A 26,112-nucleotide genomic window follows, 5' to 3' on the forward strand; every position below is an offset into this window, starting at 1 on the left:
GCGTTTTGACCGTGTTTGGACCAAAGAGCCTATGAAAATATTTATATCGGATTCCTCGGAAAATTTCACTTAACATATCAAACAAATGGCGATGTCGAACCGTATGTTACCGAGACATGATTTTAAAAAAATAAAAACTGAGTTTTTCGAAGCGAAACGCGCAAAAACAGGAAAATGCTGAAATCGGCAAAAAAACAACTTTTTTCAATAAAACTGCGATAAATTAAAAATTTTAGCGATGACCTATACATGTTAGTTTACCAAAATTTCCGTAATTAAAAAACGCAACAGACAAGGCCAAATGGTTTTTTTTCCAAAATTTGTGTGGAGAATTATTCAAAATAATTGAAAACTTGACATAATATCGGATATTTGGTTCATTTTAAATTTATTCTTTTACTTTTTGTTTTTCGAAAAGATCAGACAATTTTTAAATGTTTCATTTTTTAACATTTAATATTTGAGTACTAGTTGCTGTGAACTGGCATTAGATAATGGGGGGCTGTTTGGGTGAGTGTTAGGTTAGACTATGAAAACTTTAATTTATCTGTTTGTTCAACCGCTGCAACTCAAAAATCAGAGAGTCATTCTTCAGTGTGCCTCAGACGGAATTTTCTAGACTTTAAGAAACAAAAAATTTCAGCAAAGGGTATCTAAAAGGTGCGGTTCTATGCGTCCGAAGGTTATGCGTGGTGAGTCACCCAAAACTTCTTTTACGCAAATGGACCGACGTTTTACTTCCCCATTCGATAGAAGGCCAGGAGGACAAGCGGGAATCGAACCCGCGCCCCATAGCAACTTAGGGATCGGCAGCCGAAGCCGCTAACCACCGCGCCACGAGGCCCTCAAAATTTCTGTAAAGAACTTTTCGATTGTAAATTCGACTTTACATTGAAAAATTAATTCAAAAATATTTCATTATGGAGTTTATTCAAAAATATTTAATCAAAAAGTTTATTTTATTTTTTTATTTAAAGTTGTTTAAGAAAATATTGAAAAACGGATTGAAAATCAGCAAACGTTTCGATTATATGTTTTGTATGCAGCTGCAAAAATTGTGTACAGACTTGTATGGGGGAACTAATGGCATTAAATGGACTCTTTGGCCATAGGAAAAGCAACCACAAAGTTTGAGCCAAATAAAAAAATATAAAAATTAAATTCATGAAATCGGCCGATTTTGTTTAAAAAATTTCTCTTTTTTAAACAAATCTTAGGTAGTTCCAGAATAATTTTCCCGTTTGACGGGGAAAAAACTCCTTATTTTGATTTGATTTTGATTTGATGCGATAACCAACAGGGCCACAAGGATGACCTATGTAGCGGTTGCCTAGAATTACAGTGGCTCAGACTTAAAGGGAGCATCTTCAAATTACTGCCGTATGAAGGGCCAAAAGGGGATGGTTGGACGCGAACAAGCAAAATCACTCACGGTGTCCTCAGGGGATGAGAATCTCCTTCCGACAGTAACCTCCAATAACTCCGAAAAAAGTCAGACAAAGCTGAAAAACAGGGCTCGCACCCTGTTGGGGGCCTAAAAGGGCGCGGCAGACAGCTGGAAACTGACAGAGGTCAATAGATGTAGTAATTAGACAATCCTTTAGAATTGTATAATTAATAAACCATTTCCCCCTTGTGACGTAGTTCTGGTCTTCCACTATCCACGTCCAGTCTCCGCCATTACAGCATACTGTCCACTGCCCTGATGCTCCCACCCAATCCCCGGCTTTGGTTTTAACAACTGATAAAAAGGAAAATCAAAGATGAGAAAAGGTCAATGCGGATGGAGAGCAAATCGAGCTCAGTATCCCCTCACAAAGACTGGTAGTAAGTGTGAAAAAAACAATGAAAAATTAGAAGAAAGACAAGACGAAAAATGAAAAGATAGTGTGTCAATGCGGATGGATCGATGATCCCCTCACAAGGACATATAAGAGATAGATATTAGGGAGCAAAAGGAGATGTTAGGGAGCAAAACAAGAACAGAAAATCAGGAATAAGAAATAGTTAATGCAGATGGAGAGCAAATTGGATTATCCAATCACAAAGAGATCAATATAAAAAAATATCCAACAATTCATTTGCAATAATAAAAATATTGTCTTAAATGAAATGTTTGTATGTCAGTTTAAATGAATGAATCTTCTGAAATTCAAAATGGAAAGATCTCACCAAATCAGAAATCTTGGGCTTCAATCCATTTGATCTTCTCGTCACTTGTGTCCTGAATCTTCAACTGTTCAAAGTTTCCAATTCCGTCTGCACTGCAGACTCTGCAGCTTCTGCAGCTCTTCTGGTTGTGCATGATCGACTGCGTGCACCACCCGTTAAATGGTCATCACTCGAAATTTCTTCTGCTGCTAGGAATTGTGGCCATGATCAACACTTATGCTAATGGAAAGCAGTTCTTGGAATGGGACTGCTGAAATCACTCCTCAAATACATGCAATTGTTCACTGGATTCGGGCTGCATCAAGCTAGTCCCACAATATGTCTTCTCCGATGGACACTTTGTATATTTCCCTTTTTTTGGTTATTCGGCCGGTCTCTTCCTTTTCGCTGCCGACAAACCGTGGAAAACACTTTTTTTAGATTTCACCGAAACGACCCAAAATTCTTAAAAGCCATTATCGGTATGGATGGCCACCGGATCAGGGAAAGGTATTCATTCCCTTAAATTCACTGATTACACATAACAAAGTTGAAATTATCAAAAAAGAAAAAAAAACTTTGAATAAATTGATGGAAAAAACCATGACGCAGCTAAAAATTTTCACGTCCGCGCGCGCCGATTACTACGATCCCTTCGGGAAAAAACTCCTTATTTTCACTATAAAATTGTAAACCGTCATCTGGAGTGACAATGGTTCAACAATCGAAACACCTTTCGTAATTTCTATATTACTTAAAATAATGACATCGTAGAAATTTTACCAAAATGTTCACAAAGTTTTGCGGAAATTGAACAACCTGTTTCAAATAACTATCATTTCTTAATTGAAACATTCACATTCATTATTTGTTTTGGCGATGATTTTGAAAAAAAAACAAATGTGTTTTTTATATTTTTGTAAATATTTTGTTTTTTTAATGAATCAAATTTGTATTACCTAGTAAAATAATTATTTAAGTCCTTGAGTTTAAGTCCTTGAGATCACGATTTTATGCTTTCCAAACTTTAAAATTTAATTGGAATTTTAAACCAGTCGAAAATTGTTTTAAAAAATGACAAAAATATTGTATAGGGGTAATTCTCCGCCAACTCACACAGCAGTTGCCCCGACCCCTCTTCGATTTGCGTGAAACTTTGTCCTAAGGGGTAACTTTTGTCCCTGATCACGAATCCGAGGTCCGTTTTTTGATATCTCGTGACGGAGGGGCGGTACGACCCCTTCCATTTTTGCACATGCGAAAAAAGAGGTGTTTTTCAATCATTTGCAGCCTGAAACGGTGATGAGATAGAAATTTGGTGTCAAAGGGACTTTTATGTAAAATTAGACGCCCGATTTGATGGCGTACTCAGAATTCCGAAAAACGTATTTTCATCGAAAAAACACTAAAAAGTTTTAAAAATTCTCCCATTTTCCGTTACTTGACTGTAAAATTTTTGGAACATGTCATTTTATGGAAAATTTAATGTACTTTTCGAATCTACATTGTCCCAGAAGGGTCATTTTTCATTTAGAACAAAATTTTTCATTTTAAAATTTCGTGTTTTTCTAACTTTGCAGGGTTATTTTTAGAGTGTAACAATGTTCTACAAAGTTGTAGAGCAGACAATTACAAAATTTTGATATATATACATAAGGGTTTGCTTATAAACATCACAAGTTATCACGATTTTACGAAAAAAAGTTTTAAAAAAGTTGGTCGTCATCGATCATGGCCGTTCATGGTTACCCGCGACAAACACGGACGACGAAACAAAGAGAAACGCAAAAAATAACTTTTTCAAAACTTTTTTTCGTAAAATCGCGATAACTTGTGATGTTTATAAGCAAACCCCTTATGTATATATATCAAATTTTTGTAATTGTCTGCTCTACAACTTTGTAGAACATTGTTACACTCTAAAAAATAACCCTGCAAAGTTAGAAAAAACACGAAATTTTAAAATGAAAAATTTTGTTCTAAATGAAAAATGACCCTTCTGGGACAATGTAGATTCAAAAGTACATTAAATTTCCCATAAAATGACATGTTCCAAAATTTTTACAGTCGAGTAACGGAAAATGGGAGAATTTTAAAACTTTTTAGTGTTTTTCGATGAAAATACGTTTTTTCGGAATTCTGAGTACGCCATCAAATCGGGCGTCTAATTTTACATAAAAGTCCCTTTGACACCAAATTTCTATCTCATCACCGTTTCAGGCTGCAAATTATTGAAAAACACCTCTTTTTTCGCATGTTTAAAAATGGAAGGGGTCGTACCGCCCCTCCGTCACGAGATATCAAAAAACGGACCTCGGATTCGTGATCAGGGACAAATGTTACCCCTTAGGACAAAGTTTCACGCAAATCGAAGAGGGGTCGGGGCAACTTTTCCCGATTTCGTGTGAGTTGGTAGAGAATTACCCATAGTGTTTTTTTTCCACAACCTTCCTTGAAGTACCACGCACCTCCATCAAATTCTTCAAGCTTGCTCCCTCAAAGCAAAAACGCAATCAAGAAAAAAGCATTCCTCACAATCCCGGTGGACATTCCCCACCGGGAAGGGTCAAAGAAATGGGGAAAAAATGTCCACCAGCCAGGATGGGGGAAAATATTCTGCAAGGATTTTTTATTTGTTACGGTCTTGTCATCTTTTTTCATGCAACTTTGAGCAACCACTTTCAGAATTACTTCATGCGACAGGAAAATTGCTGGAAAATTGTCTAGCTTAAGTAGATGTGGATTAAGTAAATTTCAATTTTTTAATCAAGAGTGCGCTCTAGTTTCTTATCTTTTTCTGTTTTTGCTTTCTCGAAGTTGAATTTGTTTGCCCTTGTGTCGGTTGAACTTTATTCGAAGTTGAGGGGTCAAATTGTCGACAGCAAAGAAATGTGATTGTCTCTGCTCTTGGCTGCTGCTCAAGCTGCCGATAAGGACATTCATGGGGGTGACAGTGAAATATTTATTTGCCGTCACAAACATGCTGACTTTGGCGAATGAATGTGTGCTGAATTTCAAGGAGTTTGTTAAGTTGTACGAGACAAACAAAGTGTTTATAGTTTAAAGGAGATGTTGTTTTGTAGTTTAGATATCTAATATTAACTTTAATTGATATTCTGGTTAACTTGTCGTAAATTTACCAACTTTTCCCCTTTTCCTCGAATTATCTCGTTAACAAAAGCCTCCAATTTGGCTTCCCCCCTAATTTCTCGCAGTGCGGCTTTACCTTCAAATTATCGAGCTTTACACACGGCACAGTACTTTCCACCAGGCTTATCGTACCACTGAGAAAGGCATTTATCTGCGTATAATTCCCATCGATACCGCAAATTTTACCCTCGACCGGCCCTCGTACACATTCCCAACCCAGCAAAAGCAAAACCAACGAGAAAACATCTGTATTTACTTTTATCCTTGCTCGAGCCCAGCCGGAAAAGGGATTTCCACCTTCCACCCTCCCATCTGATAATCCTTTACCATTTTCTCGAACTTTTCCACCAACGAAGCTTTTCGCATCGTTTTCTTTTTTCATGCTTTTCATCCCCTAAGCAAAATATGGATTCTTTCTCCCCTTTTTTCCTGCAGCCTAAAAAAGGATTCCACCCTCCCCTTTTCGAAAAAAAGGCGCAACAGGATCAAAAGTTGCCGACGAAAAATTCAAATGAGCCACATTCTACGCTCGTAAAAATAAATTAGGCCCGAAGAGAATGGGAAGCACGTGATGCTCAAAACTCCTGGAAAAAAAGAGCTCAAAGCTTCGAAAGTCACGCAGCTGAGGATCTCCGGCAGTCGTTATCATTAATTTTGCACCAAAAAAAGAGAAAGAGAAACAAGAATTTTATTCAGCTTGAAGATTCCTTTAAAAAAAGGAGTAAAGCTCAATTAAACGTGCTTTTTGCTTAGAACTTTTGTCAACCTACAAAAAAAAAAACAAATGACAAACTATGAATTTAATTACGGCTGACGGCCGCTGCATTAAACTTTGACGACCTCCGAGGAGGGTGGCGGATCATCCCTAAATTAGTCACACGATACAATTTTCGCGGCGGCACAAATCGTGAATCTTTTATTCAAACGCCACCTGCACTAATTAGTGGCGTTTTCGCTTGGGAGACAGATGGTTGGGTACAATTGGAATTTCAAGTCAACTTCACTAATTGTTCTATATTTGCTCTGTCGGGAGAGTTGCTTCACCTGTAGGGAGCGAATGAGTTGTTGGGTTTGTAAGAGGTTCACTCAGTGGAGAACGACTGAATAATGGATGATCAATTACTATTGTGGTGGGTGTTGTGATGGAGACGCTGGAGCATTTGAAAGTTATGTGATTGAATTCTTTGACATTTTCCCTTGTGGGTAATTTTTTACCAAATCACATGAAATCGGGAAAAGTTGCCTCGTTCCTTCTTCAATTGGCGTATTTTTTTCCTAAGGAAAAAACACAAGAAGTTACTTTTTTAAAACTTTTTTTTCGTGAAATTGCGATAACTCGCGATGATAACAAGCAAACCCCTTATGTTTGTATATAAAATTTTTTGAAGTTGTCTGCTCTACAACTTTGTAGAACATTGTTACACTCTAAAAAAGAACCCTGCAAAGTTAGAAAAAACATGAAATTTAAAAAAGATTTTTTTCGTTCTAAATGAAAAAAATTACCTTTCAAGGTCAATGTAGATTAGAAAAGTTCATTAAATTTCCCTTAAAATGACATGTTCCAAAAATTTTCACGGAAAATGGCAGCTTTTAAAACCTTTTGCAGTGTTTTTTTTCCGACGAATACGTTTTTCGGAATTTTGAGTACGCCAAAATTCCATTTCATCACCGTTTTCAGCAGCAAATTATTGAAAAACACATCTTTTTTCGCATGTTCAAAAATTGAAGGGGTCGTACCGTCCATCCGTCACGAGATATCGAAAAAAGTATGTCGGATTCGTGATCAGGGACAAAAGTTACCTCTTAGAACAAAGTTTCACGCAAATCGACGGGGGGTCGGGACAACTGCTGTGTGAGTTGGCGATTCTATTTTTTCAGATTTGCTATGTGATTTGGAAGTTTTTTGAGTTTGGTAGTTTTAGATGAATACCTTTAGATTAAAATTTAAATTGATGCATGAGAAAATTTAAAAAAATCATTAAACTAAACCAGATCGAGTTAACGGCTTCTTGGTTTTATTGTTAAAACTCTAAAACTTTATCGTAACATCTCTTGTCAAAAAAAAATTGATCATGAAAGATACTTTTTGCAATTCCGTCGTGAAACTACTTACTTTTCCTGTCATTATTGAACGACGAAATAGCCTACTTTTCTGTACCAAAAATAGCAAAATCGAATAGCTACACTTTTCAAAATAAATGCTGAAAAGTTCTACTTTTCAGCACTGAAATGGGTGCTGAAAAGTTGAACTTTTCAGCACTTGTTTCGAAAAGTAACACTTTTCAACATTTTTTCGATTTAAACGATTTATTGACAACATATATGAAAATTAGACTTAAAATTTAACTCAATGGGTGTTTTTTGAAATTGCAAAAAATGTTGTATGGAACTCGTTGCAAAACTTGATTTTTTCAGCACTCTTCGTATTTATCCAACTTGGTGAACCTCGTTGGATAAATGTACGACTCGTGCTGAAAAAATCCTCTTTTTGCAACTTGTTGCATAAACTACTATTCTCTGTATTTTATTTGAATAACATTATCCAATAAAGTGACAAAAAATGATTGTTTTTGGCAAATCTAGGTTACACTTCCTGGCTTGATTCCATAAGCTTTAATAAGTTTCTGTATTAATTTCGAGACAAATCAGTTAAGGCTATTTAGCGTTTAAGTTTGTATGGACAAATCGCAAAAATGTGTAGGAAAAAACATCGCTTCAAGATTTTGCCAGCAGATGGCACAGGGCTATCCCAAAATTTGTCCAAGTGTGAGATTTGTGTGTGACTTCAAATTTTCTACAACTTTCTCCAAGGGTGCAAGATGATCCGAGTTGATTATGATGAGTCAATTCGATGAAAAATCGACCTAGAAAATCAGAATCATCATAAATCGTTTTACAACTTTGTCGCAAGATGTAAAACGATTTAAGTTGATCATGATTTTTTAAAGCCAACTTTTACATCGAATTGAATTTCTCACAGGAATATCACAGTTAAACAAATTTTGGAAAGACCTGTGTAACCTGATTTTTCCCATACAAACTTCAACGTTCATCAGTGTTCCCTAAACCTAACCGATTTAGCTCAAAATTGGCACAAAAACTTATTTTGGCCTGAGAAAATGAGCCAGACTGTGTTTCATATGTCAATCTATATCACCCTCTTGCCCATGCAATCCATTAGTTGAACAAATTTCAAAAATTTATTCTTCAAAAGCAATTTTCCGATCGATTTGGTGTTTTTGGCAAAGTAATAGATTAAGATGAAGACTTATTAGAAAAAAGAAACACGAATGATCAAACAAGTTTTATTACACTTTTTGATACTTAAAGTTGCATTCTCAATTACTTGAAAATGTGTATAGGGTCATAAAACATTTTAAAACTCCTATCATAGTCAAGGCTAAAAACCCAAAAAAAACATGTCTAACGGCAAATCGTGTAACAGGCCAGGTTTTGATGGATCTAGGCTAAATCGACCCTGCTGAGTCCGAATATCGCGGTCACGAAGCCCGATTCCTTAAGGGACGCGAGATATTCAAGATGGCGACCAATATGGCGGCTATATAGAGAAGTCAACAATATCACAGTATGAAGGTTGTCGACGTGTTGATTTTAACTAATTTCGGGTCGCTGAACCCGAATGTGACCATGAAAATCGGTCACGACGATCCAGGAGCGTGTAATCCAAGATGGCGTCCAATATGGCGAATAGTGAATCTTCAAGTATTTTTAAACAAGATGTAACAAGCTTGTGACCGATCAAATTTAACTAATTTGGGGTCGCTGAACCCGAATATGACCATTTGGGCGAATAGTGAATCTTCAAGTATTGAATCTTCAAGTATTTTTAAACAACATGTAACAGGCGAATAGTGAATCTTCAAGTATTGAATCTTCAAGTATTTTTAAACAACATGTAACAGGCTTGTGACCGATCAAATTTAACTAATTTGGGGTCGCTGAACTCGAATATGACCATGAAAATCGGTTACGGCGACCCAGGAGCGTGTAATCAAGATGGCGTCAATATGGCGAAGAGAGATCTTCAAGTATTTTTAAACAAGATGTAACAGGCTTGTGACCGATCAAATTTAACTAATTTGGGGTCGCTGAACCCGAATATGACCATGAAAATCGGTCACGGCGATCCAGGAGCGTGTAAGCCAAGATGGCGTCCAATATGGCGAAGAGAATCTTCAAGTATTTTTAACCAACATGTAACAGGCTTGTGACCGATCAAATTTAACTAATTTGGGGTCGCTGAACTCGAATATGACCATTTGGGCGAATAGTGAATCTTCAAGTATTTTTAAGCAACATGTAACAGCCTTGTGACCGATCAAATTTAACTAATTTGGGGTCGCTGAACTCGAATATCGGTCACAAGCCTGTTACATGTTGTTTAAAAATACTTGAAGATTCACTATTCGCCATATTGGACGCCATCTTGGATTACACGCTCCTGGGTCGCCGTGACCGATTTTCATGGTCATATTCGAGTTCAGCGACCCCAAATTAGTTAAATTTGATCGGTCACAAGCCTGTTACATCTTGTTTAAAAATACTTGAAGATTCACTATTCGCCATATTGGACGCCATCTTGGATTACACGCTCCTGGGTCGCCGTGACCGATTTTCATGGTCATATTCGAGTTCAGCGACCCCAAATTAGTTAAATTTGATCGGTCACAAGCTTGTTACATGTTGTTTAAAAATACTTGAAGATTCTCTCTTCGCCATATTGGACGCCATCTTGGATTACACGCTCCTGGGTCGCCGTGACCGATTTTCATGGTCATATTCGGGTTCAGCGACCCCAAATTAGTTAAATTTGATCGGTCACAAGCCTGTTACATGTTGTTTAAAAATACTTGAAGATTCACTATTCGCCATATTAGACGCCATCTTGGATTACACGCTCCTGGATCGCCGTGACCGATTTTCATGGTCATATTCGGGTTCAGCGACCCCAAATTAGTTAAATTTGATCGGTCACAAGCCTGTTACATCTTGTTTAAAAATACTTGAAGATTCTCTCTTCGCCATATTGGACGCCATCTTGGATTACACGCTACTGGGTCGCCGTGACCGATTTTCATGGTCATATTCGGGTTCAGCGGCCCAAAATTAGTTAAAATCGACACGTCAACAACCTTTATACTGTGATATTGTTAACTTCTGTATATAGCCGCCATATTGGTCGCCATCTTGAATATCTCGCTTCCCTTAAGGAATTCGGCTTCGTGACCGCGATTTTCGGACTCAGCGGGGTCGATTTAGTCTAGATCCATCAAAACCTGGCCTGTTACATGATTTGCCGTTAGACACACGAAAATGAGCCCTTTTTCGATTTCGTGCCTTGACTATCATTTTTTGTTCGATGAATTGCGCTGTTTTTTGTGAATGACATTTATAATTAAAAATAAAAATAATGAAAGCTGAGAAGAAATCAAACTTTTTTTCTTTAGCTGAGAAATAACCTCTTATTGCTTAAAATGTGTGATTTTTATTTCAGTGTTGTCTAATTAGCACTCATTTTCCAACTGAGTATTTTTCGAGCTATTCATTAAATTTGCATAGGTCAAGAATTAAACCAGGTGTTTTTTTGCTCCTATCAATTTAAAATAAAATGTTTGCCTAAGATAACCCTTATAACTAAAAATGTCCAAAATACTAGATTTTTAATAAAAATTCCTTTCAATAACCAGGGCACAACAAATCTAATTTTATTAAAATAATCATAACATTCGAAAATGTCCAAAAAGAGCTGAATTTTTTTTTATTGAAACAAAAAATAGATTCAAAACTTTCCAAGATAAACTTAATTAGGGCTAACAAAAAACTTTGTTTCACATATTTTAAATATTAAGTATCTTTTGTTCGTTCATTTTTTCAGTCATTTCTTTATGGAAAATAAAAATTTCTCACTTTTTCTTAAATGCTTGCTTGGTTTGACAACATAACTTTTTTTTTTTAAAAAAAACTTCATCATCCCGGTACGAGAATCGAACTCACGACCTCTGGATTGGAAACCCAGCACGCCGCTAGTCGAAACCCATCCTCTACCGGTCAGTACTCCCAGTGAGCATATTTACTCCTTTAAGGGATCTGACTTTGCCGAGCCAGACAGGAATCGAACCCACCACCTTCCGCTTACAAGGCGAAACCCGTAACCTCACAGCCACGGAAGCTCGGCCAGACTTTAAATTGCCAAAAAACAGAAATTATCGAAAAATGCCTTTATTATTCAGAAAAAGGGTATAAAACCTTTCGATTGCAAATTTGCGTTCATGAAAAGTGGAACCACGAACAAAGTGCTCAAATTGCATGGTACGATTTTGGGAACTCTTTTTTCTCCGTGTGTATGTTCAATATTTCGTTTTTTTTCTTTTTTTTAATTTGTTTTCTAAATTTATTGTTATGGTACCAGAATTGCATTATCGCATTCTTTTTCTAAAGGTCTTTTGTAGGGGAAGGTGGGGCAAGAGGAACAATCGCTCGAAAGGCCGTAATTTTTACAATTTTGATTATTTCCAGTATGAGGAATTGTTGCTAGCAATGCAATTAACTGATTCTACTACCACATATCCGCCAAAATGACGTACACGCCACGGGGCGTAAGATTTAATTAAGTTTTTCTCTATACCTTTGTTTTCTTATAATATTTGGAAAGTACAAAATAAGGCTTAGGATTCGTTTTAAAGCTCATTTTATCAAAATGCTACTTTTCCTAGATCAGTAGTGCCCCTACCAATGACTTGCACCTTTTATAAAGTATGATTTAACCTTGAGTTATTTTTGTTGAGAGTTTTTAAAAAATCTTGTTCAGGTGGGGCAAGTGTACCATACGTATTTTTAGTATGGAAAAAATTACGAATTGCTGCAACAACATATTTTACAGGGGAAAAAAATACATAAAAATACTTAAAAACAGATAAACAAATGTTAAAAAAATTGTCCATGCAAAATATAGTGATATTTTTTAAATTTCCTTTTTTTTCATCTGAGTAATATTTTTTTCGTGAAAACGATCAATTTTTTTAGTAAAATATTATTATTTAATCTAAAAATGAAAGAAACGTTTCAAATACATTCTAATCTGATGTTTCAAAGTGATAACAGTTCATTTGTTAGCAAATTGACATGTTGTTACATGAATTGTTCCTCTTGTCCCAACGGGTTGTTCGTCTTGCCCCACTAGTTGAGAAGAACGTACGGAAAATAAAATTTTTGCAATTCCGTCGTGAAACTACTTACTTTTCCTGTCATTCTTGAACGTCGAAATGGCCTACTTTTCTGTACCAAAAATAACAGAATCGAAAAGTAACACTTTTCAACATTTTTTTTATTTAAACGTTTTATGACAAAACACATGAAAATTTGACATAAAATTTCTCTCAGTGTGTGTTTTTTGGAATTGCAAAAAATGTTGTATGGAACTCGTTGCAAAACTTGATTTTTTCAGAACTCTTCGTATTTATTCAACTCGGTGAACCTCGTTGGATAAATGTACGACTCGTGCTGAAAAAATCTTCTTTTTGCAACTTGTTGCATAAACTACTATTTTAAAATCAATTTTTTACATTAAAAGCAGGATTTTTTCAAAACTTTTTCTATCAAAGTCTTAGTCAAGACCTGTAATAAGATGATTATGAAAAATCCGACAGATTTTTTTACGTTTTTGATGGGTTATAACGAGTATTTCCTTAGCTTGTTACAATTGCCCCACTTTCCCCTACATTTTCTTATTATTTATTTTACTTTTTTTTTTTACTTGAAAAATATTTGTAAATCCAAAATAAAAAATATTCATTTTAAGAATAAAATGCTTTTTAAGTGATAGACAATTAATTTAGAAATTTTCCAATTTTTACAGCTAACCAATTTTTCTGATTTTGTGTAGGCCTACCAATCACAATATTTTTGTATGAAAAGACCGGAAAATCTCCTATGATCTTTTTGTTTGACGTGAACGTGCACCGATAATTTTTTTGCATGGTTTAATTTAATTCTATTGAATTTTTAATGTTTATGTCTGTATTGAATTTTACTAACACCTTCATAATTGGTCAAAAAATCAGGGAGCAAAAAAATGTTTTCCAAAAAAAAAACTAAAAAAAAGTTTTGTAAATTTACGTGAAATCAGCTGAAAACAATTTAATGTGAATTCCCTTGAGGTTATTATCATTATTCCCATAGGAAAAAAAACTTTGAAAATTATTTGCATCGCCGTAATGTAATTAGATTACAAAATTGTGAAATCACATGTTTTTTGGATAGTCCAATCGCACATAAAACGGATTATTCGATGCCTCTGTGCTCTCTTATGCTTACTAGATAGGAAAAGCAGTAAGCCAAGAGAGTACAGAGGCATCGAATTCATTATTCAAACATTTTAACCCTCAGCAAAGCATTCACAAATGTTCTCATTATGTGTTCACAAATCAAATAACACACCGTCAACCGGCAGTCGTCGTAAACTTTGCAGTTTGGTGCAGGCGTAGAATCCTTTTAATCATGAAAAGCTTTCAAGACTGTTGCGCGCCACCACCGCTCCACAAAAGAAAACTGGTTGAAGCGGGAGGGGGTGAGGTTTCTTTTCCACAAGTTTTCCTCCCTCGAAGCTACAGGTATGAAAATGAAAATGTTCTTTTCTGAATAAAAAAAAAACCCTTTTTCCACAGCAGCAGAACCAAACACAACATTTCGTGCGGTGATTCTCATTCTCCTGGAGCTCTAAACTGCTCCCACGCGTTTCAAATGTGGTTCGCTCTTTCTCATTCTCCGGTTCCATGGGGGTGCGTGGTGGATGAGAAAGAGAGAGAGAGAGAGGGAGGGGGTTCGTTTGGGGGTCCATTTGATCGCTCTTTTTTCCTCTCACCCACCACGCTATCGCGGGTGTACAAAGAGCCACCCACACCGCCTACTTTGCTCTGGAACGAAATTTGCCTCGGGGTAAGTTTTTGGTTTTTTTTTTTGGTGTGTGCTTTATTTTTGTTACATGGATTTTTTCAGTGTGCTTTTTTGTTCGAAGTGTAAACTTTGAGACTGCTGATAAATTTTCAACCCCCCTCTCTGCTTGTTGAATGCAACAGTTACACGGTGAATGAGATTTTTGTGCTTTTTGGATTGGTTTTTTGAGCTATTGAAAGCTTTTTTTTATTTTGCAGTAAATGAAGATTGTTGTATTTTTAGCTCTCACAATTTTATAGTTATTTTTAAGTAGATGATGATGATTATGAATATTGATTTTAAATTATGCTAAAAAATATTAACCTGGTTGTTGCTGCAAAATCCTTAGCTCGCCGAAGCGTGTAATCCCTGTTTTAAAATCCACTGCTTTAACAAAACAATTCACTGCAATTTGAACACACTATTTTCACCTCAATTTCTTCAAGTTCAAATCACTGGTTTGCGATCAATAAATGCTTCCCACCAATTCCGATTTCACAACTCTCTGGCGCACACATGGCGAACTCACGTCACACTGAGTGATTCAAACCGCACAGATCTGCTAATTATCCAAAAAACCGAAAATTACCGGAAAATCGCACCAATACCGACACCGCACACACACACACACTGCTGCCCCCTCCCAGAGGGGGGGTTGGCCAGCTTTTCCACCACCAAATTCAAAATTTGAGCCAATGTGCGTTCGTTAATCGATTAAATCTTCTTCTTCTTGCTGGCTTTCGAGCAATCGACACTGAATATTTCTCTGGAAAACGGTTTTTTCCTTGACTTTTTCTTTCCCGAACTGACCACCTGGAAGATCACTGGCCACGGCCAGGGTCGGTTCCTCCCCACATCCCGCAGTGGTCACTCCAAAGGCCCTATATTGGCCCTAAATCGCACACACACGCACATTCTCACCACACCTATCGAAAAGTTGAAACTTTTTGAATATTTAATTCGTTTGCCACTCCACCACTTGTCTGTCTGTATGTACTTGTGCACGCGCGTGTATGTGTGCCTGTATGTGTGCAATTTTCCCTTCCCTTTTCCTTAATCATCAATACCAAAATTACACTGGGAAACGTAAAGAACGTGAGATGATGCGCTCGGTACAAAAATTCTAAAGAAACTAAGGGGTCACAGCCGACCGACGGACCAGAATCAACAGACTGTTCCGAAGACGAACCGACGGTCGTGGTGAGTCGGCGCAGGACGGCGGCCTCTCAACAGGTCTTTGCCGGGCTCTCATCCCACCGCACAACTGAAAGAGCTTCAGAAATCATGTGGTGATGAGAATTTTCCCGCGGAGAATGAGAATTTTTGGCCCACCACCGCCGAGCGTGAGAAAATCGGGAATGGAATATGTAGGTTAGGGAATTGCGTTGACCTTCACACGTGGTTTCCATCATTTCGGCGGGAGCGTGAATCGGGTTGGAGCGTTCTGTTGGAACCACGTCGAGGGATTTGACGGGGTTGTCGTTCTGGAATGATCTATCGCTCTTTCGAGTGGGTTATCAATGAATTAGTGTTTTGATGGCACAGATTTTTATTACAAAAAAAATTAAATCATTATTGATAGAAATTTTAAAACATTTTTTACAATAATACTGGACTTATTTTGATTCGTGTGTTACACAATTTTACGCAATGTTCATGTTCGAAAATTTACTTGAAATAATTAAAGCATTTTTTTTTTACCTTTCCAATTTTTTTTTAATCAGCCATAAAAAAGTATTTTAAATAACTAAACTCCCAAGCTCGAGAAAAAGGAAGAATTTGATCAAAATGATCAAAATGATCAAAATGATCAAAATGATCAAAATGATCAAAATGATCAAAATGATCAAAATGATCAAAATGATCAAAATGATCAAAATGATCAAAATGATCAAAATGATCAAAATGATCAAAATGATCAAAATGATCAAAATGATCAAAATGATCAAAATGATCAAAATGATCAAAATGATCAAAATGATCAAAATGATCAAAATGATCAAAATGATCAAAATGATCAAAATCATCAAAATGATCAAAATGATCAAAATGATCAAAATGATCAAAATGATCAAAATGATCAAAATGATCGAAATGATCAAAATGATCAAAATGATCAAAATGACCAAAATGACCGAAATGATCAAAATGATATGATCGAAATGATCAAAATGTTCAAACTGAGCAAAATGATCAAAATGATCGAAATGATCGAAATGATCAAAATGATCAAAATGATCAAAATGATCAAAATGATCAAAATGATCAAAATGATCAAAATGATCAAAATGATCAAAATGATCAAAATGATCAAAATGATCAAAATGATCGAAATGATCGAAATGATCAAAATGTTCAAACTGAGCAAAATGATCAAAATGATCGAAATGATCAAAATGTTCAAACTGAGCAAAATGATCAAAATGATCAAAATGATCAAAATTATCAAAATAATCAAAATGATCAAAATGATCAAAATGATCAAAATGATCAAAATGATCAAAATGATCAAAATGATCAAAATGATCAAAATGATCAAAATGATCAAAATGATCAAAATGATCAAAATGATCAAAATGATCAAAATGATCAAAATGATCAAAATGATCAAAATGATCAAAATGATCAAAATGATCAAAATGATCAAAATGATCAAAATGATCAAAATGATCAAAATGATCAAAATGATCAAAATGATCAAAATGATCAAAATGATCAAAATGATCAAAATGATCAAAATGATCAAAATGATCTAAATGATCAAAATGATCAAAATGATCAAAATGATCAAAATGATCAAAATGTTCAAAATGTTATGATCGAAATGATCAAAATGTTCAAACTGAGCAAAATGATCAAAATGATCGAAATGATCAAAATGATCGAAATGATCAAAATTACCAAAATGATCAAAATGATCAAAATGATCAAAATGATCGAAATGATCAAAATGATCAAAATGATCAAAATGATCAAAATGATCAAAATGATCAAAATGATCAAAATGATCAAAATGATCAAAATGATCAATATGATCAAAATGATCAAAATGATCAAAATGATCAAAGTGATCAAAATGACCAAAATTACAGAAATGGCCGAAAGACCAAAGTTATCAAAATGACCGAAATGACCGAAACGACCAAATGACAGAAATTATTGAAATGACCAAAATGACCGAAATTACCAAAATGACACAAATGCCTAAAATGACCGAAATGACTAAAATGACCGAAATTACCAAAATGACACAAATGCCCAAAATGACCGAAATGACTAAAATGATTGAAGTGACCAAAATGACACAAATGACACAAATGACCAAAATGACCGAAATGACCAAAAAGACCGAAATGACCAAAATAATCGAATGACCAAAATGACCAAAATGACCGAAATGACTGTTATGACCAACATAACTGAAATGACTGAAATGACCGAAATGACCAAAATGACCGAAATGACCGAAATGACCAAAATGACCAAAATGATAAAACCGATAAAATGACCAAATCGACGAAAATGGCCTAAATTGAATGACCAAAAATGACGCAGAATAAATTTTAGTTCAATTAGTAACGTGATGGCTCGGAATCGATTGCGGGCCACCTGGTTTGTCTTGAGGGATTGCTCATGTTTTCAACGATTTTTTGTTTGCGGGCGGTTGGACCGACGGTCGTTTAATATTCACTAAGATTCAATTACAAGCAGACCATGCCGTTATCGTGTTTTCATGCGTACATTTTGCATAGTGCAGATAATCGAATCACAATAAAAAAATGTTCTTCTCTAAAGTGATTTAGAAAACTAAAATTGAATAATTTTGTTTATGATTCGATTATCGAAAGTCCCATACAAACCTTCGGATAATTGAACTTCGGATAATCGAAACTTTGGTTAATTTAGTCTTGGTACAATCGAATCTAGACTTTTTAGATTTTTATCAAAAATACTTAGTTTTTTTATAATCATGGTGATTTGCTAAACATTTTAAAACTTGCTTTTGCTGTATACAATTTTACAATCAATAATCATCAAAATTATTCGTCCACCATCAACAGAAACTACTTTGTACCAGCTGCACTCATCCGGTGAGTAATGGCAGCAACACGACACCTCGCCCTTCACCCCGGGCTCAGCTTATTAATCAGCCAATAAAATATGCATTCGAGTGCGCACCCGTGTCAAGGTAAACAAGCAGGGAGAAGTGCGAGATCGTCTAGAGTCCCAAAAAAATTTCCCCCGATTTCCCGAATTCCGTGCACCAGCTGAGAGTGGTGAAAATGGTAACGATTTTCACGATATTCACCACACAGGTTCGTTAGAGAGTTTGGGAGCTCTCTTGACATTTTACGGGGAGAGTGAGAGCGAGAGAGCGAGTGGAAATCTCATCCCAGAATGAAAAATGGTCACGATTCCAGATTTTCACCTTGGTTTGAGGATTCCTGGAGAGGGAGAGAATTCTCATCAAGGGAGATTGATTTTCTGATGGAGCGCGAAAATGCAAGTTGCAAGCTCTTTTGCTCGGGTTGCCTCACGTTGGAATGTCTTATTGCCGTTTGAGTATCCATTCAGCAAATCTTAAGTGAGCCATGTGGCACGGGAAAGTTTTCGGTGGAATGGTTTCTAGACACGAAAATAGAGAAGTTTGGTAGGCAAATGGAGAGGAAGGTGATGTTGGGAGAAGAAGGAGATTTTAATTGATGTTGTCAAACTTGACTAGTTTGTTTTATGTGAATTACTCAAGTCATAACTGTTTAATGATGTGGCAGTTAGAAAGATGTTCCTAATAAAAATATCGATGAGGTGAAACTAACCAAAAAAATCATAATTTGCTTGATGCTAAAATTTTTTTTCACAATTTTCACAGCTTCCAAATAGCTTCAATTTGCCAGATATCCTGCTTCTCCGACAACACTTGGCAATCTCCAAACGTGTCGTTAAAAGTTCCCTTCCAATTCACTTCCCCCTAATATAATTATAGTGGGAATTGCTCGTAAATGTCGCTCTTCTTTTAAAAGCAAAACTAACCTTGGCTCGTTGAGCATTTTTGCACACACCACAATCTGTAATGCTGCTGCTTGCCTTTTTGCTCGGTCGTTCCGCGTCTCGAACGGAGCTTTTTTTTCTCTCTCTCTCTGCCAAAGCTTTTTCGACGTCGTCGGTGGTCGTCGTGCGAAAACGATGGCAGTATTTAAATAATCATTAGGTTTTTCCTGTGTGTGCTTTGGCAATTTCATGTCTGAATAATGGATGAGTCTTCCGGGCTTGGCAGTGGCAGCAGCAACATCTCGAGATCTCGAGATGGAAAAGGAGCAGCATTTGATGGTTCGGTTTCGCCGAGGTAAATGTACACGTGTGAGATGTCCTGTTTGTCTTTTTTTCTCAATGGGTTTCTGCAGCAGCTGGGGGTCATGCATATTTTACTTTATTTTCATCTTTTTGATTTCGTTTCTTATTCGATTCTATGTTTATGTATTTTTTTCAATTTATCACATTATTTCATAAAAAATGCAAATGATGATAAAATTAAAAAAAAAGATTGTGCAAGCAAACATCTCAAATTCCATCCAAATTTGACCACAATTGAAAAAAACTCCTTTCTAGCACCAACCCAAAGTTTCACATTTTTCGTAACTTATTTAGTGATTCTTAAATTTTGTTTTTTCCCTCCTCACTGATGAAAGACTTTAAAATCACTTGGAAAATGAGCATTTTAATTTGACCTCCTAAACCCACCTTCATTCAAACTAATCGACTCAGAATCAAATTCTGGACAAAGTCTGTGCGTGTGTGGGTATGTTCATCAGACCTATGTATCTGTTTTTCTCGGCTTTGATTTAAAAAATTAGGTAGGTATTGAAAATTGCACAGTTTCATTTAGTCGTTTAAAAGTTATGATAACAAACCTATTTAGACGACTACTCTATAAATGTGAGGAAGGCACCAACCACCTAAAGGTGGATAGATTAACGTTTTTTATTTGGATTAAACTTTGTGCATACAATTTCTGTGTCTAAAGAAGCAAATTTTGCATCATTAGTTTTTTCATATAAGTCTCCATAAAATTTTAGGAGCTGCTCACATAAAATGTTAATTTTATTGTATGAAAATTTATACCTTGAGATGGGATTTCTTGATCGACTTGGTGTCTTTGTCAAAGTTTCATGATTAGAAATTATCTGGAAAAAATACACAGATAATAACCAACAATGTGATTTTTTATTATTTATTTTTTTATCACTAAAAGTTGAAGTCCCAAAATACGTATTTTCTAAATTTGTTGATCTGTTTTGGGACCATCCATAAATTACGTGGACACTTTTTTGGTAATATCGAACCCCCCTCCCTCGTGGACAATTGTCCATACAATTTTTTTTGTATTTAGCGTATCCTCCCCCCGCTCCCTAAAGTGTCCACGTAGTTTATGGATGGTCCCTTTAAGGGACTCAAAAAGACATCCTTTGAATCATAGTAGGGGAAATATACCCATTTTAATCACACTTAGCCGCTCAACCAAGTTTCATCACTTTTGTCACAATGATGAGTTGCTTGGTCACTTTTATTTGAGCTATTTATTACTTTGGAACAGTCAAAAACATTTTATTTAAGCTGTAATTCATGATCAAAGTGCTGATAGACCGATAATAGAAATAGGCTGAGAGAGGGTATAGTTCCCCTGCATGCTGGTGCAAAATCGAGGGATACAAATAAAAAAAAAAGATTTCGAAAATCATGTTTTTGCAATTCCGTCGTGAAACTACTTACTTTTACTGCCATTCTTGAACGACAAAACAGCTTACTTTTCTGTACTAAAAATAACAAAATCAAATAGTAACCTTATTCAAAACAAATGCTGAAAAAATCTACTTTTCAGCACTGAAATGGATGCTGAAAAGTTGAACTATTTAGCACTTCCCGAGCAGACGGAAATAACTTGAGAATAACAATATTTGATATTTGAAAATACTACGCCAGTAACATTTTATGTTATTTATAACAAGATTTGTTATTCATCATCGTTATGTTTTTTTTTTTGTTATTTGATTGTTATTGTATTAACAGACTAATAACATTTTTAGTTATTTTTCGAATAAATCTTTGTTATTATTTTTTGTTATTTTAACAACTAATCCGATCATCCCAATAACAGTTGGCGGTATTCTTCCATAACAAAAAAATGTTATTCCAAACTTGTTTTGGCATTCAATCAATATCAGACCAATAACAAATTGTGTTATGATAGCATAAACTGTTATTCAACTCTTATGCAAAAATGGATTTTGCAAGTATAACGCTTTTTGTTATTTTAACAGTATTTGTTGTTATTACCGTCTGCCCGGGTTGTTTGGAAAAGTTATCCCGGACAGACGGTAATAACTAAATTCATGTCATTTCAATAACAAATACTGTTAAAATAACAGAATGTGTTATGGATTTTTCTTGAAAAATCCATTTTTGCATAAGAGTTGAATAACAGTTTATGTTATCATAACAAAATTTGTTATTAGTCTGACATTGATTGAAAGCCAAAACAACTTGGGAATAACATTTTTAGTTATGGAAGAATAACTCCAACTGTTATTGGGATGATCGGATTAGTTGTTAAAATAACAAAAAATAATAACAATGATTTGTTCGAAGAATAACTAAAAACGTTATTAGTCTGTTATTACAATAACAATCGAATAACAAAAAAATCATAACGACGAATAACAAATCTTGTTATAAATAACAAAAAATGTTATTGGTCTAGTGTTTTCAAATATCAAAAAATGTTATTCCAAAGTTATTACCGTCTGCTCGTTATACTTTTCAACATTATTTTGATTCAAACGATTTATTGACTCAATGCATGGACATTTGTCCTATAATCCTACCCGGGCAGACGGTAATAACAAAATTCATGCCATTTTAATAACAAATATTGTTAAAATAACAGAATTTGTTATGGAATTTTCTTGAAAAATCCATTTTTGAAAAAGGGTTTAATAACAGTTCAAGTTATCATAGCAAAATTAGTTATTGGTCTGATATTGGTTGAAAGCCAAAACAACTCGGCAATAACATTTTTTGTTATGCAAGAATACCTCCAACTGTTATTGGGTTGATCGGATTAGTTGTTAAAATAACAAAAAATAATAACAAAGATTTGTTCGAAGAATAACTAAAAATATCATTAGTCTGTTATTACAATAACAATTCAATAACAAAAAAATCATAACGATGAATAACAAATCTTGTTATTAATATCAAAAAATGTTATTCTCAAGTTATTTCCGTCTGCTCGGGAAAGGGTGTTTTTCGAAATTGCAAAAAAAGTTGTATGGAACTCGTTGCAAAACTTGATTTTTCATCACTCGTCGTATTTATCCAACTCGGCGATTCTCGTTGGATAAATGTACGACTTGTGCTGAGATAATTCTTTTTTTGCAACATGTTTCAAATCACAATTTTAAAAAAATCACAAGCCATGGTACTAACGTTTCAATGAAAAAAGAGTTTTAAAATACATTTTTCACCTACTCTAATGTTTTGCAATCATTAGTTTTCAAAATATCTAAGTATTGATGTTTTTTTTTTTCGCTGAAAACAAAACTTTTTGCAGTTCGATTTTTAGAACAGATTTCGAAAGAGAGAACGACATAAACTTTTTTAAATATTTGCAACGGCTTAACATTGAAAAACCAACATATTTTTTAAATCAAAATGGGTGCAAAACAAGACGTTTGAAAAAATATTATAATTAAATTACAAGAAATTACATGACAGTACCGTAATCTGGGGTGAATCGGGACTACAGTCTGAATAGGGACAGCAGTTTTTAGAGCACTTTAAAAAGCTTTTAAATTTGGGAATGGATATACACATTTTGTTGGTCTGAGTCTGTTCTAACCGAAACCAACCAGAAAAATCAAAATATTGTGCTCCAATATGGTTAAAACTGCTGTCCCAATTAGCCCCATGTGTCTTGATTGACCCCAGTTTACGGTACCTAAAATTCAAAAATGTGTCTAATTTTGTTGAGTTTTCTTTTCTTAAATGTTGTGCAAGTGTTGGGAACTTCATAGGAAACTAAAATTTTATTTTATTATTAAAATGTATGAATTTGATAATGATGATTTTGTTTTTTTGATACAATTTAACATTTTATGGCTTTTCTTATGTAGAGCAATTCTCTACGAAAACGGTCTTTTTTCTTGAATTTAAATTTTTGTATTTTTTAATCCGACTGAAATTTTTTGGTGCCTTCGGTATGCCCAAAAAAGCCATTTTGCATCATTAGTTTGTCCATATAATTTTCCATACAAATTTGGCAGCTGTCCATACAAAAATGATATGTGAAAATTCAAAAATCTGTTTCTTTTGGAGGATGTTTTTGATCGATTTGGTGTCTTCGGCAAAGTTGTAGGTATGGATATGGACTACAATGAAAAAAAAAAAAAAATGATACAAGGTAAAAAATTTTTGGTGATTTTTTATTTGTCATGACAACTTGATTTGCAAAAAAACGCTATTTTCATTTTTTTTTTGATTTGTTTTAGAGGACATCAAATGCCAACTTTTCAGAAATTTCCAAGTTAGCAAAAAATCTTTGATCGAATTATGATTTTTTTTAATCAATACTGATTTTTTTCAAAAAATCGAAATATTGGTCTTAAAAACTTTTCAACTTCATTTTTCGATGTAAAACCAAATTTGCAATCAAAAAGTACTTTAGTGAAATTTTGATGAAGTGCACCGTTTTCAAGTTAAATCCATTTTTATGTGACTTTTTTGAAAATAATCGCGGTTTTTCATTTTTTTAAATAAGTGCACATGTTTGCTCACTTTTGAAAAAAATATATTTTTGGAAAGCTGAGAAAATTCTCAATATTTTGCTTTTTTGAACTTTGTTGATACGACCCTTCGTTGCTGAGATATTGCCATGCAAGTTTTTAAAAACAGGAAAATTGATGTTTGCTAAGTCTCACCCAAACAACCCACCATTTTCTAATGTCGATATCTCAGCAACTAATGGTCCGATTTCCAATGTTAAAATATGAAACATTCGTGAAATTTTCCGATCTTTTCGAAAAAATACTTTCAAAAATTTTAAATCAAGACTAACATTTTAAAAGGGCCAAAAATTGAATATTACGCCCTTTTTGAAATGTTTGTCTTGGTTCAAAAATTTTTAAAATATTTTTTTTTTCGATGAGATCGGAACATTTCACGAATGTTTCGTATTTTTACATTGTAAATCGGACCATTAGTTGCTGAGATATCGACATTAGAAAATAGTGGGCCGTTAGGGTGAGACTTAGAAAACATCAATTTTCCTGTTTTTAAACACTTGCATGGCAATATCTCAGCAACTAAGGGTCGTATCAACAAAGTTCAAAAAAGCAAATTTGATTTTGCATCGAAAAATGAAGTTGAAAAATTTTTACGAGCAATATTTCGATTTTTTGAGAAAATCAGTATTGATCAAAAAAATTCATAACTCGGTCAAAGATTTTTTGCACAACCTGGAAATTTCTGAAAAGTTTGCATTTGATGTCCTCTAAAACATATCAAAAAATAAAAAAAATAAAATAGTTTTTTTTCTTTGCAAATCAAGTTTTAGTGACAAAAAATTAAATAAAAAATCACCAAATTTTTTTTACCGTGTATCAGTGTAGTCCATATCCATACCTACAACTTTGCCGAAGACACCAAATCGATCAAAAAATTCCTTCACGAGATACAGATTTTTGAATTTCCATAAATCATTTTTGTATGGACAGCTGCCAAATTTGTATGGAAAATTATATGGAGAATTTAATGATGCAAAATGGCTTCTTTGGGCATACCGAAAGCACCAAAAAAGTTTCAGTCGGATTTAAAAAATACAACAAAAAAATGGAATGACCGAAATCTGTGAGAACTGCTCAGTGATGAATATTTTGCGATTTTAGGATGTTTAAAAAATAATCTAGTTTTTTCTGTACTCAATTTTTAAATTTTGTTAAAATTACTTTTATGCAATTATGTTTTAATTCTTGCATAAAAATTATTTTTCTAGTTGACCTTACCAAATCTTAAACTAAAGTTTTAGAGTCATGTTTATTTTTTTGATTTACTGTTGCTTTTATTTTTAGTAGTTCTTGAGCCAGAATTCGTCATTTACGAACGTCTCCAGTCCAAACCTGTTTCCCGATGATGCTGTCCAAGGACGCCAGCAGCGCGATGATTCTGTCACACGATTCCCACATTCTACCGCCAGGTCTGGAGGGTCGACCAAGGAAATCGATCGAACGTTGCTGCGCTCGTATCTCTTCCATGAGATGGTGGTGCTTGCTCTCCAGGAGGTCGGAGCCCAGGTCCAGGTTACATGCCACGTGTGTGTGTTTCTGTAAGCAGACTTTATCCCAGAGTCAGCTGATGATTATTACGACGAGGACGTCGATATCGGTTTTCTTGGTTATAATCTTACGGGGGGTTCTTGTCCTTTCCTTCCAACGCAAATGCTTTCTCATCTCATCAGTAACTGGATCAGTGAGTGCTTTTTGCCCTTAAAGGGGGGGGGGGGAATGGCGTTGAAGATGATGTCGATAAATTAGTTTCTCATACCGGGTGTGAGGTTTGGGATGCTTACTTAAGTAGCTTTACGCTGCCTGTCTAGGAAGTGATTATATGGTGTGAAGAATTCAAGGTTAGGTGCTAACTTTATCAAGAATCAATTATGTTGTTTGATGAGATGCTCAAAAAATCTTTAAGTTTTATCAAAATTAAAATACAATCCTATCACAAGACACGATAAAAATTCAAGCAACAAACTTCTACCACATGTTAGACATCCCAGAATTCCCAACTACACTTTTCCATAATTGGATT

General features: G+C 34.8%; 1 protein-coding gene across 7 annotated transcripts in view; it reads right to left on the reverse strand.

Annotated features, from left to right (window-relative positions):
* Window positions 1-15,376, reverse strand: part of LOC6045008 (serine-rich adhesin for platelets) — a 201,094-nt gene extending 185,718 nt beyond the window's left edge. For 3 of the 7 annotated variants that reach the window (XM_038252370.1, XM_038252369.1, XM_038252363.1), the window contains exon 1: window positions 14,578-15,368. The gene's annotated coding sequence lies outside the window, so the exon portion shown is untranslated. Of the gene's footprint in view, window positions 1-14,577 lie in introns of all 7 variants that reach the window. The other 4 variants (XM_038252366.1, XM_038252367.1, XM_038252368.1 and 1 more) reach the window with 4 other exon arrangements.
* Window positions 15,377-26,112: the final 10,736 nt, after the last annotated feature.

This window comes from Culex quinquefasciatus, chromosome 2 (genome assembly GCF_015732765.1).
Source record: "Culex quinquefasciatus strain JHB chromosome 2, VPISU_Cqui_1.0_pri_paternal, whole genome shotgun sequence".
NCBI lineage: Eukaryota > Metazoa > Arthropoda > Insecta > Diptera > Culicidae > Culex > Culex quinquefasciatus.